Source organism: Felis catus, chromosome B3, assembly GCF_018350175.1.
Source record: "Felis catus isolate Fca126 chromosome B3, F.catus_Fca126_mat1.0, whole genome shotgun sequence".
NCBI lineage: Eukaryota > Metazoa > Chordata > Mammalia > Carnivora > Felidae > Felis > Felis catus.
This window is the reverse complement of record NC_058373.1, coordinates 105,409,394-105,423,702: the sequence shown is the minus strand read 5'-3', so window position 1 is coordinate 105,423,702 and position 14,309 is coordinate 105,409,394. Positions and strand designations below refer to the sequence as shown.

Here is a 14,309-nt window from a genome sequence, read left to right as displayed (position 1 = left end):
AAGTTGAAAACATAAGTTGAAAATTCATTTAATATATGCAATCAACTGATCATCATAGCTTAGCTTAGCCTACCTTAAACATGCTCAGAATCCACAGTTCTGAACCAACAGCTAACGCAAAGCCCATTCTACAGTCAAGCTAATGTATTGAATGTTGTCCTGAAAGTGAAAAACAGTACAGCTGTATGGGTACAAAATGCTTGTTAGTGTACGGGTCGTTGACCCTTGTGACCCCGTGCTGACTGGGAGCTACAGCTGGCTGTGACCACCCGGCATCACAAGAGAGTATGGTGCCACATATCTCTAGACCAGGAAAAGATCCAAATTCAAAATTCGAAGTATGGTTTCTAGTGAATGCATATCACTTTTGCACCGTCATAAAGTCAAAAAATCTTAAGTCAGATTGTAAGCTGGAAACCATTGGTACTGGGATAAAGAACATTATCATAAGAAAAACAAGAGAAGCTTAACGGTTTTAAAACTAGTGCTTGGAGATAATCTGAAATTAGTATGAAATGCCCTGTCTAATGAGAGTACCAACATTTCTAAACAGATTTCTGGGTGAAGGCCTGTAAGGGCAGACATTGCCTGAGTAGCAGCCAGATCTCCGATGCCAACATCAGTTATTCATCCAAAAAAAAAATGACTGTGGGGTGCCGGGGTGGCTCAGTCAGTTAAGCATCCGACTTCTGCTCGGGTCGTGATCTCGCAGTTCGTGAGTTCGAGCCCCACATGGGGCTCTGTGCTGACAGCTCAGAGCCTGGAGCCTGCTTCGGATTCTCTGCCTCTTCCCAGCATGCTCTCTTGCGCTCTCTCTCTCTCTCTCAAAAATAAATAAACATTAAAAACGAAACAAAACAAAAAAGAATGGCTGAATTCCACTTCTGGCAGCCTCACTGTGCCCTTGACTTTTTCTCTGGCCTCTCACTGCCTGCCCACCCCGAAGGGAAGACACTTCCCTAGCCTCTATTACATCTGGGTCCACTATAAACTCCTGGACCACACAAGCCATTTGCAGCAGCCCAGGCTGCCTTGACGCCTCTGCTGTCCCCTGTCATCTGACCCTTTTGTCAGCTGGTGGGTTCAAGCAGCACCCTGTCTTCAAAGATACGTCTCCCCTGAGTAATGGGTGCTGTGCAACACTAGCACACCTCTGTACACAATTCTTTGGAATCTCACCCAAACCTAATACAGAGAAATAAAACAAAACGGGAGTAAATATAATATTGGGTCCGTAACAACTTGTGATAGATATGAAGTTTCTATCATTAAGGACTAAAATGGTGAGGAAGTCAGTAGAATGGAAGAGAAGGCATTATAAAGCATGATTTAAATTGACGTCCATTTGGAAGCAAAACAGTCTATCGGTGTCAAAATGGGTGGTGCATACAAATTTTGTGGGTAATTATCAGAAACAGACGTTGTTTATTATTATTCTGAGGCCTTATTTTTTGTAACAGCTTCGTTCTTCTAGAAAAGAATCCTGCTCACCATTAAACTACTTTCAGCTGGTCAGAGACACCAGCAACCTAGAGAAGGACTTGCAGTTGAGAGATGAATGGGCCCGGGAGAGGAATCAAAATGTGAGGTTGAGTTTTACTCTAATGACTTTCTAGGCACTAAACAACCCATTACAACACTCCTCTTTCATTGTAATTTTTTTTTTTTTTTTTTTTTTGCCATGGTGTCTTTGGCTGGGAAACATCTGAAGACATTTTTCTTGATAAGTACTAGATGAAAGTTTCAAGTTTCGATGGACTTTTTGCTATCATCTGAAGGTTTCCGTTGAATGCATAAGACAGCCAACATTCAAAGCTAGTTTTGAGGATTTCATCGCCAAATGTTACTCCCCCCCCCCACCTTCACTTTATGAGCCGAGCGGTATACTTAAATCACATGTACCTGAATAAGGTAAATGTTGAGTTTAAAGAATTAAGAGGAGGAGATATAAATCATTTTTCTTTTCAATTGGAAGGTATATATTAATTAATTTTATTTTAAAAATCAAATCACATGATTGAAAACAAAACAAATAAGCATTTCAGTCTCATATCTGTGAAATAGTCGCTGGATGCTCTGAAGGCAGGAAGCAGCTTGGACGTCATATTATTTAATCATTTTCTAAATAAACAGCAACATATGCCCCAAACCTAAAAGTCTAACATAAATGTACTTTGTCAGCTAGACACTGAAACTTGAGACTAATGAACAGAAGGTAGAAAATTATTTAATGGCACAATATGCTTGTAACCCTGAGAAAATACCAAAGAGCTTAAGAAGTCCCTTCAGACACTGGCCAGACAAAACAAGAGCTTCTCTGACCCAACAAACAATCTGTCCCCAAACTAAGAAGGGCTGACAGGCCCTTCCAGGTCACCACCCTGCCTGAAGACAGAGCAAACATCATTCCAGAGAGACAAGAATCACCCATTTGTCCAAAGAGCTCCTCCACTTTCTCCCAAAAGCCATCAAGATGCCTGCAGCCTCCACGGCCACTACCTCCTACTTTTCATCCAGCCCGAATCCGTCTTTGCTGTGATTCAAGTCTGTTCCCTCTTGGTTTATCCTTAGTGAAGACAAAGAACAGTCAGTCTGTCGCCATCTTCTCACACTGATAATCTATCATATACTTAAGACGATTTTGCTGTCGAATTGTGGACTTTTCCTCAATGAATTATTCCCAGTCCTCTAGCCTCTCCTCTCGGACCTGTTTTTAGCTCTTCAATCGTACCTATGGCTCCCCTTCAAACAGACTTCATGCTGTCCCCTCCCAACTCGGAGTGCAGGCCTGGACACTGTATTCCACTGGTGTGCTGACAGTGCTGATTAGAATAAGGTTGTTTCACAACACACCAAGCAGAAACACAGAGAGGAACAAACGCTAGAGACAGAAAGGCCTAACAGGCTTCCAGTCTTTGCTTCTAGGCTAGTCCCAAGATCCCAACGCACCTTGTCTCCTAATAATAGCTACTTTCGCTTAGGTTGACTTCACTATTTTCTGACACTTGCAAACTTTTTCTCACAAGTACAACATCTGTGTTTAACAGCTGCTTCCAAATACCGCTGCTTTAAGACTGACAAGGCCCAGGTACAGGGCAAGGCAGAAAGAAGTTCTTAACAGCAAAATGCTAAAGCATTTGACCATTTGACCCTTTCTGGAGACTCTATCCCAGATATTGCCTCTTCCGTCTTTGACCCACCACCACTTAAGCTTCATGACTCCTGAGGATTTGATACTTCTAGCTAGCTCTACCTAGATGACTGGTCCATTATCTTGGACGATAACACCCAACTCAACATTCCCAACTGCACAGCCATGGCCCCTTTCCCAGCCTTTGCTAGGGTTACAACCACCTGTTCGATGCCAACATTTCACAGAAGCTGAGAAAAATATAAAGTACATCTCACTGTCTGGGCCTAAAACATCCTACCTACTTGCCTTCTGCTGATTGATCCACAACTTATCCCAAAGTCACTGGATTCCTTAGCAATATCTAAATCATCAAGGAATTTGCTATGCCAATAGTGAGCAGTGTAACCTTCAACAAAGTGCTTTATGATTCTCTAGTTCTGTTGCCTCATCTGTTTTCAGACTTTTTTTGTTTCTCTCAGCACTGGCACCTATGGACACATAGCCCAGTGGCCAATAGCCTTGACTGTCAAATCACAAGACTCCCCTTAGTCCCTGATCTCAATTCCCCTTTAAAAAGCTACTTATTTTAACTCCATGACTATTAATAGACAGAATAGCTTCCAGGCAACGCACCTCCAAAAGACTGTCCCCTGGAAACATGTGGCATCTTTCTCAGTCTTTGAATTTTCCCTTACCAAAAAAATAAAAAGGATCCTTCTGAATATGCAGAATTCTACTTAACATGTGAAACCTACTCCAACTCTGGCTCTTTTACCTAAAAAACTATTTTTAGCATTTTGAAACATTTTTATTTCCATACCGTGTAACAGTTATATCTGCAATTATTTCCCTTCCTCCCGTCCTTTCTTTCTTTCATTTCCCTCAAGTTTATATCTCTGCATTAATCCCCCTTGAATTCTTCTGTTTTTATCTTCAGTTACTTCCCCAGCTTATCTAGCCTAAGGCTACCCTTACCTTTCCAAATTCCCATTCTGGGATCCTCTAAGAACTTAACCAGGTTTTATTTTCATTTAATTTCCCATCAATGATTAACACTGCTCCTGAGCAGTGAACTTCTATTTAAATAATCAGCCATATCAGGGGAGAGGTAACATGGCTTACTTGGACAATTTTGTTGTACACATTTTGTATCCTATTTCTGGACTCCCTTCTGTAGTCTACCCACAGTTGCTGGGATACTACACCCAATCCATTATCCAGAAAATGGAAATAGTTAATTCTAAGTGATTTATTGCAGCCCCATCTCTTTCATAATGTCATAAAAATTTATAACGCTTAAAAGCCAATGATCCCTGAGGTCATTTATCCACTAGAAAGAACAAGTTTGGTCTTGTGGAGCAGAATCTATTTCAGGTGCAGTTCTCATATTATAAGACATGTCCCTCAGTGCACAACATCAGGGCAGCCTGCAAGCACCCAGCATCCATTTGGTGCCCTGATGGTACAAAGCCCATTAGATGGAGGCAGGTGGGCTCTTACCATTCAGAGGTAAGGACCAGCATTTCAGCAACTCACTTCAGCCTCACTGTCAGATGTGGTTTCACAGAGAGATAATGATCCCCTTCAAACAATAGGAAATCACTGAGGAAAGTTATTATGTCACTGTTAAAAAATGTACTTGATTATCCCACCCTAGCTGCTACCTAATCTGAGTTTTATTTCTAGAGGCTCCTGAGTGGGAAGACTTAAGCGCTTGCACATTCCTAGCTCATGAAGTAATTGCATTCAATGTACACCAGATATTGGTAGCAGAATGTGAGCAACTGGTGAATAAGGGGGTGAGGTAACTGAGGAATGAGGTAGCAGTCAAAGAAGGCACAAATCTACACCCAGTGTGACAGAGCTCTGACCTCCTAATGCCAGTTGGAGAAAAAGGAAGGATCCAACAAATGAGGGCTGCTTACAGAACACCAGCTGGCCTGACGTGACTTCTCCAGCACCATCTGCCTCCAAACAGGCTCTCACCTGGGCTCCAGGCTGCTTCCTGGGGGAGCCCCAGGCTATGAGCAATACTGATCCCCACTGATAGCCACCTCTCCAGAGGGCCTCCTTTGGGAGCGACCAGTTGTCCAGGTATTAGATTCAGTCTCTCACCCTCAGGCAAGCGTGAAACTAACCTTCTCTGATGACCTTCTTTCAAGCCTTCTGCTCCCTGTCTGCTCCTGTAAGTAAGCAGTTCTCCTAAATTCCTGATAAAAAGGAACACAGACATATTTCATATCACTGAAAGTCGGGCTTTCCACATTGCCCCCACAAAATATTATGTAGCCTTTTGAAATGATGATGCAGTTATACTTACTGACCATAAAAGAGTTCATGCTAGATCGTTAAATTGAAAGTGTAGTGAACATTGATCTGACAGTATTTTTTTTAAATAAATGTTTATGTGAATATTTTTTGAGGCATAAAAAATATTAACCGTGGTCATCTCTGGAGAGTGGGATTATAGGTTATTTTTTTCATTTTGCCCACCCATGTTTTCTAATTCTTTGATGAATGTCATTTTGCCCACCCATGTTTTCTAATTCTTTGATGAATGTGTACCATATGTATAATTTTTTAAATAAGTTAAGAGAAAGAAATCCAGTCTCTAAATATGTGGAACAATTTTTCCCCCCTTTTTTTTTTACATTAGGGACTTTTGAGACAGCAGTTGTTGAACAGGGACACTACAGTTCCCTAACTCTGGGAGAAATCTCCATTGGCCACAAGAGTTCCCTAAGAGTACTGTGCCCCACAAAGGAACAGTGGAGCCTTATAAAGAAAATTGAGGCCTTGGAGAACCACTGATTAAACACAGCAGAATTGCAGGAGGCTTGAAGGGAGAAGTCCAAGTAACAGGACCTTAAAAATTTGTTTAAAGGAAATAAAAGTACCCTTTAAATAAAATATATTGATTTTGAAACCTTGACTATGACCTTTTCTTGATGATCAAAAGCAGAATTTTATTCATAACCACCATAATTTTCGTTTTTTATTTTTACCACCACTACATAATATAAAACATCTGCTGCCCTTGGACTATCCTCCAATTTGCCCACTACCCTCCATGTATCCAGGCCCACGCCTCAACCACGATGCTGTTTTTAACTGTATTCTTTCTGTGCTTCCTATCATCTCTACAACTTGTTTGGTTTCAATAATATAAAACCTTCATGTGATTATTTAAAATTTAATGTGTATATGGCTTCATCTCCTAAGAAGATTTAAGTGTACTACCAAGAGATCTTGCGAGCTGTCCCCAAATACATTTTTTCCTTCTTCCAGAGTAATGGACTTCCAATTTTACCTGGGGCACATAGCCAGCCATAACAAAGTCCACATTTCCTAGCCTCCTTGCTGTTAGAAGTCACAATGTGATTAAGTTCTGGCCAGTGTGAGATAAATAAAAGAGCTGTGTGCAACTTACAGGAAGTGCCTTTCAAGAAAGGAAGCGTGCTCTTCTTTTCTCCTTTTTCTTGGAAATGTTGATGTGATGGCTGGAGCTCAAGCAGTCAGCTGGGACCCTGAAGTGAAAGTCAGATGCCAGAGAATACAGAGCAGTAAGACATGGATACACTGGGCCCTGATGACATTATGAGCCTTCCCTAACTGCCTGGGTTGTTTTCCTCTAGATTAATTTCATGTAAGAAATAGATTTCTGTCCAGCTTGAGTCTTTGTTACTTAAAAAACATTTTTTTAAGCTTATTTATTTATCCCGAGAGAGACAGAGACAGCACGAGTGGGAGAGGGGCAGAGAGAAAGGGAGACAGAGAATCCCAAGTAGGCTCTGCACTGCCAGCACAGAGCCCAACATGAGGCTCGAACCCACGAAACAGTGAGATCATGTCCAGAGCTGAAACCAAGAGTTGGACACTTAACTGACTGAGCCACCCAGGTGCCCCTAGTCTTTGTTATTTTGAAGTTTCTGTCACTCACTGATGAACCAAACCCTAACTGGTAAAAACGATGAACACATTTTCATTCACTCCACAAATATTTCTTGAGCACCTACTGTGTGCCAAGCACTGTCCTGGTGCTGTAATATAGCACTGAACAAAGTAGACAGAATCCCTCTCCTCTTTTCCACTCATGGAGCCCACATTCTAGCTCAGCATCCACATAGCTCCTAACACAGTGCTATGCACATGGGAGGTACTGAAATAGCTGATGAATAATTCAACAATGAGCCCTCCTGTTTATCTTTTGGCTTAAAACTGATTTTGTGTTCATAAATCTGACAACCTTTGTACAAATAATGCTCAAAGGGAAAATTCACAACTACTTTTTAAAAAGAAACGTCATTGGGGTGGCTGGGTGGCTCAGTCAGTTAAGTGTCCGGCATTGGCTCAGGTCGTGATCTCACAGTTCATAAGTTCGAGCCCCGCATCGGGCTCTGTGCTGACAGCTCGGAGCCTGGAGCCTGCTTTGGGTTCTGTGTCTCCCTCTCTCTCTGTCCCTCCCCCACTTGCATTCTCTTTCTCTCAAAAATAAACATTTTTAACAATTTTTTTAAAAAAGAAACAAAATTATTTAACCAACCTTTCCTGTTACCATACTCCCCCCTCCACCAAAAATAGGCAAACACATTAACAAAGCCTATTGTTGCCTTTTGAGTTATAATAAACAACGACAGAGCCATTTTGATAGCTCAAAATAATGCACTGTAGTGTTAAACATACTCTCTATGCATCCATTTCCTTATCCATAATGAGGATATGTATATGACTGTTGTGAGAAGTAAATGAGATAATGTCTCAGAAGCAGTTAATAAATGTTAGCTATATTCAGTTGATAATAAATATTAACAGCTTTAAAAATAGTCATAACCCCTAATTTAGTAATTCCATTTCTGGGATTCTATCCTAAAAAAATAATCCTAAGTATGAGGGGAAATTTTATGAAAAAAAATTGCTCATCCCAGAGTCATTTTTAATAGGCACAAACCAGAGATTTAGTGGCCTTTCCCTGCCACCCTGACTTTTATCCAGTGGAGAGCTGAGGCCTTGTGCTCTGGCCCAAGCCAAGATCTATAAACCTAGGACTAGCTGGGAAAATATAGACAGGGTTAGAAGCAAAATGAACAGAGAATTTAAGTTCAGCTTCCTGGCAAGTTAGCCTTACCAGAAGGAACAGTTCAAAATGTCAAGTACATCAGGGTAGAGCAGAGCAAGAGAGCCAAAATGAAGCTTGACCTCTGAGATCAAGCTCCTTGAGGGAACAGTCTAGAATGTGGATTCTGGAGACATGCCCTGAGAACGGGTGGGGAAAGGAAGGAAGAACATCTCAGGCCCAGTTGGTGGGTGGGCCAGAGTTGCTGGGTCCTGAATAGAAATAAAATAAATTTCCATCATGGGAGGAATGGCTAAATAAACTATTGAATACAACAATAAAATATTATATATCATTTAAGTACATATATAATAAATATATATTTAATATATAATATAAATATATATAAATATATACACACTTCCATATATACAGCATATACTTTTATATAAGTTTATATATAAGCATATATATGTATGTGTATATACATATACATATTTTTATGTATAGGATAGCAACTACGGCATATGCATAGAAAAAATACTTAGAGGAACCACATCAAAATATTAAGAATTGTTTGATTAATAGAGTAATGTTGATTTGCCTTATTTTTGAGACAGAGACAGAGTGTAAGCAGGGGAGAGGCAGAGAGAGAGGGAGACACAGAATCCGAAGCAGGCTCTAGGCTCTGAGTGAGGCTCAAACTCATGAGCCATGAGATCATGACCTGAGCGGAAGTCAGATACTTAACCGACTGAGCCAGCCAGGCACCCTGATTTGCCTTTTTTTTCAATTTTATTTAATGTGTAGGTTTTAAATAACTTTTAACTTAAAAACTTGGGTGTGAGGACAAACAGAAAATTAGGCACATTTATCTAAATGTTACAATGCTATCTTCCACAAATTTGTTTTTTAAGAATAAAATATGTGTGTCTTAGGCAATGAGCCATATTTTCAGCCTCTTAAATCCTTTCCTCTAAATATCAACTAATGAGATTCTGGAGAAAGAATGTTTCTCCCTTGGCCTAATTTTGGCTTTGGGGGAATAACTGTAACTCTTTCCTAACATGGGATATCATTTAGGGGACAAAGCTCAAAAAAGTCATTTATGGGATAAATGCTAGTGGCCAGCAAATCACTGGGTCCGTTCCAAAGATTCTAACTTCGTAAACCTTATTCACACATTACATAAAGAGATACAAAAGATAGCAAAGGCTACAAATATAAGGACTGTTACATTCTTCTCATTGTATGTTCTTTTCGTTCCTATTAGGAACTTCTTGACAGAATGGGTGTCATTTCAGTCTCTGAATTCACCAGAGCACAAGTTCATCTTTGATTTTGGTAACTCTATAGCTATGATCAGAATCAATCAATCCATACAACAGATTCACCACATGATTATCAATTTCAACCATTAGGCCTACTAAACACTTCCCATGAATGCTCTGAATCAACTGAATTTAGGCAAATATTTAGAATAACATCCTTTTATCAAGGATTGATTTTGAATTTAATTTTTTAATTTTATTTATTTATTTATTTATTTATTTATTTGAATTTTTAAATTTTTTTAAAAGTTCCTCTAAACACTTGAGGAAATGTAAATGTGCCCTAGATATTACATATAAATGCATTTACATGGGAAGGCAGAGACCTTTCACTTTAAAAATCAAGTGGCAGGGGCGCCTGGGTGGCGCAGTCGGTTAAGCGTCCAACTTCCGCCAGGTCACGATCTCACGGTCCGTGAGTTTGAGCCCCGCGTCGGGCTCTGGGCTGATGGCTCAGAGCCTGGAGCCTGTTTCCGATTCTGTGTCTCCCTCTCTCTCTCTGCCCCTCCCCCGTTCATGCTCTGTCTCTCTCTGTCCCAAAAATAAATAAACGTTGAAAAAAAAATTTTTTTTAAATCAAGTGGCAAAATAGCAAGTAAGGTATGATTTCATTCTAAGAACCAAAATACATATATATGCATGATTGGCTAGGGATCTGGAAGGATATACAACAAAAGGTACATAGGAATCCTCTCTGAATAATAAAAAGTGTTTCATATTCTTATTTTTTGCTTATTTGTATTTTTAAATTTTCTATAATACACATATACTGTATTTGTAATCATAAAAGATTATTTTCAATAAAAAAACTCCCCTTACAGTTGAAAATAGATTTATTTCCTGCTTCTAGCTAAGCACAACATTCAGAATAAAATGTCAGAACCCACTAGAAAGCCAGAAATGTGGGAATAGCCTCCACTTAAGGAATATAAATTTAAAAAGAAAATCTCATGGGGAAAAAGATGCTTCTGCAAGATTTCCCTGCCCGAGTTTGCCAGTTCAAAGACTTAACACATTTTGCATAAGAATTTAATAAATACATAGACTTTAGGATTGTTTACGAAAACCAAATTCTACTCTGATCATTTTGTTTCATGAAACTCTCTAGGCTGCAACTCTATATCCTCATGTCTGCTTATAGCATTCCCTTTAAAATATAACAGCTAGAGGAACTAGTGATATATAGGACATTTTTTATATTTCGGTAAGCCTGAAATATTCATCTGTTATACTTAAATATAAAGGTAAATTATTCATTGACCACTTCAGCTGTAATGATTCTAAAGCAGCTGTTATTTACCTAGGCAACAGTCCTCATATTAAAATAATTCTCTGAATCAGCTCTTGGCTCTGTGCTGCTACTCCTTATGTTTAACAGATAGATTGTATCAGCTCCAAAAAAGCACTATGAGCCAAGGAGTAAATAACCATTTTCAAAAGCATAATAATATACCATAGTTATATTACAGTTAGAGATACGATGATCAGGTAGATAATTAAAAGCGACAAGTCTAAAATCAAACAAAATGATCCCAAGGAAACAAAAGGCACTTTTATGTCACCTTTCCAGCATTATATGTACGTATAAAGAATATATATATATATATATATATATATATATATATATTTTAGCCCCAAAAGAAAAAGTAGTATAGAAATAAATTATATAGCTGCCCTCTACCTTCCAAATTAAAGGTTTCCACCTAGAAATAAGTAAAACAAAATTGACTGTGCCAATCCTAAACACCACTCTCCTCCTAACATTGATAAAAGATTTTCTTGCTTTTAATGACTCATACAATTATATGACATTTGAAAACCAGAACACTGAAAGCCTATATGTGTTTATGTTTTTCAGAGTAGGTGGGAAATTTGGGGGGGGGGGGAGGGGAGCGCACATTGATGGGCTCTCTGGCAGAACTCTTCTGGGTCCTTGAATTCCATCCATATAAAGATAAACGGGTCAGTGGATTCTGGTTCTGCCATGGCAGTGTGAGTCCACTATAGCCTAGCCCTCCTAATGTTTACAATTAAAAACTCTGATAAAAATATGAGAGCTGGAAGGAACTACCTGAACACCGTGAAAGTAACAAAAGCAAGTGGCTCTGGGGGTATGGGTGAGTTTTCCATTTGCTTTCTTTTCTCGTGCCGCTTTATCCTGAGGACAGGACCCAGTTTCAGAGCAGTGTGTGCTATAGGCAGCTAAAAGTCCAATAGAAACGTGTCTTTTCTATCCAGAGGAACCAGGAAATGTTAAGCCTATGGGGTGGAGTGAGTGGGAAAAATTCCCAAAGAGGAATGAAGTATAGAAAGAGGTTCCCTAATTCTGTATATTGGCTCCATCTACCATCTGAGCCAAGCATGCAAGGTACAGATGTGGCAAAAGTTTTGAGAATTTTTTGTTTTAAGTAGGCTTCATGGCCCAGCATGGAGCCCAATGAGGGGTGGGGCCCAACATTGGGCTTGAACTCACCACCCTGAGAGCATAACCCGGGCTGAGATCAAGAGTCAGAGGCTTAACAGAATGAGCCACCCAGGTGCCCCAAGGCTTTGAGAATTTAAATGAGATATGAACCACCTGCACAAGTCGCAATCTAATCCCTGAACTATATACGTGCAGGACAGACACAAAGTGGTACAGCAAAAGCTTGTATGAATTAACTGAGACTTAAACCACTGCCCACAAAGGTATGAAGAACTTAGGTCAGAGCCTAAATGGGTTGATTACCTGCTAAAGCAAAACCATCAATATTCTCCTAAGGATTATAAAAAGCTCAGACAGAACCCATATAATATTACATTGACAGTGTTCAGAATACAATCTGAAATTACTTGACAACCAAAAAAAAAAAAAAAAAAAAAAGGAAGATGTAATTAATTCTTAAGGGAAAAACAACTGATAGATGCCAACCTGAAGATCACCTAAATGATGAAACTACCAAAGACTTTAAAGGAGCTACTATAGGGCACCCAGGTGGCTCAGTCGGTTAAGTGTCCAACTCTTGATTTCAGTTCAGGTCATCATCTCACAGTTCATGGGATTGAGACCCGCCCATGTCGGGCTCTGCACTGACAGCACAGAGCCTGCTTGGCACTCTCTCTCTCTCCTTCACACTCCCTATCCCCCACTCATGTGCACACTCTCTCTTTCAAAATAAACAAACTTTAAAAAAGAAAATAAAAAATAAAGGAGCTATTATAACTATGCTCCATGAGGTAAAGGAAAACACATTTGAAATGAATGAAAAGACAGAAATCTCAGTAGAGCAATAGAAATTAACAACAACAACAACAAAACACACCCACTTGGAAACTTTAGAACAGAAAAATACATTATCCAAAACTATTTAAAAATTTTTCATTGGATGGGTCCGATAGAATGTAGATAACAAAGCAAAGTGAAGATAGATCAAAAGCAATTACCCCAACTAAAGAACAAAGAAAAGATTGAAAAAAAATGAACAGTTTCCAGATCTTTAGGATAATATCAAAGAGCCAAGGATTAGAATTCTACAAACCCATCACTAAACAAATAAATGAAACTAACAAGGTACACGGATCAAGGTTAATATATAGCATCAATTGTATTCTTTTATACCACTGGCAATTGGAAAATAAAATTCACAAAACTTACATTTATATTATCACCATGGGGCACGTGCATGGCTCAGTTGGGTAGACATCTGGCTTCAGCTCAGGTCATGATCTCACAGTTTGTGAGTTTGAGTCCTGTGTCAGGCTCTGTGCTGACAGCTCAGAGCCTAGAGCTTGCTTCAGATTCTGTGTCTTCCTCTCTCTCTGCCCCACCCATGCTTACGCTCTGTGTCTCTCAAAAATGAATACACATTAAAAATAAATTCATATTATCACCAAAAATCATAAAATACATAGGAATAAATCTAGCAAAAGATGACCAGGACCTGTACACTAAAAATTACAAAACCTTCCTGAAGAAAATTGAAGACTTAAATAGATGGAAAGATACAGCATACTCATGGATTAAAAACTCATTATTTTTAATTTTTTTTAATGTTTGTTTATTTTGAGAAAGTGAGAGTGAGAGAGAATCCCAAGCAGGCTCTGGAATGTTGGTGCAGAGCCCATCCTGGGGCTTGATCTCATGAACCATGAGATCATGACCTGAGCCAAAGTCAAGAGTCAGACGCTTAAATGACTGAGCCACCCAGGCACCCAAAAACTCATTATTTTTAAAATGGCAGTATACTTGTGCAAACTATATTCCATTTGATACCAATAACAATTTAAGCAGGGTTTTTATTTCATTTTTGTTTAGTAGAAATTGACAAACTGATTCTAAAATGTATATGACAATGCAAAGAATCTAGACCAATCAAAGGAATTAAGAAGGAGAATGAAAAAAGCGAAGTTGGAAGTCTTGCCTTACCTGATTTCAATACTATAAAGCTACAAAAACCAAGACAGTTTGGTATTAAAAAAGGCATACAGATAAATGCAGCAACAGAATCCAGAAATAGATACATACATGTATCAATTGTTTGGTTGAGTGTGTGTTTACAAAAGTGTCAATTCCTAAGGGAAAGTTATTTCAACAAATAGTTACAAATTTTTATGTTTTATTGTATATTTGGGAGAGAGAGAGAAACAGAGCACGAGCAGGGGAGGGTCAGAGAGAGAAAGACACACACAGAATCTGAAGCAGGCTCCAGGCTCTGAGCTGTCAGCACATAGTGCAATGGGGGGCTTAAACTCATGAACCACTAGATCATGACCTGAGCCAAAGTCGGACACCTAACCGACTGAGCCACCAGGC

At 39.3% G+C, this 14,309-nt stretch overlaps 1 long non-coding RNA gene across 1 annotated transcript in view; it reads right to left on the bottom strand.

Annotated features, from left to right (window-relative positions):
- The window catches only part of LOC123386102, a 163,771-nt gene extending 156,254 nt beyond the window's left edge, over positions 1-7,517 (bottom strand). Inside the window, exons 1-2 of the long non-coding RNA XR_006599653.1 lie at positions 6,564-7,517; positions 5,272-5,343 (exon numbers count right to left, since the gene is read on the bottom strand). This is a non-coding gene — a long non-coding RNA (uncharacterized LOC123386102). The remainder of the gene's footprint in view (positions 1-5,271; positions 5,344-6,563) is intronic.
- Between the last annotated feature and the right edge of the window lie 6,792 nt (positions 7,518-14,309).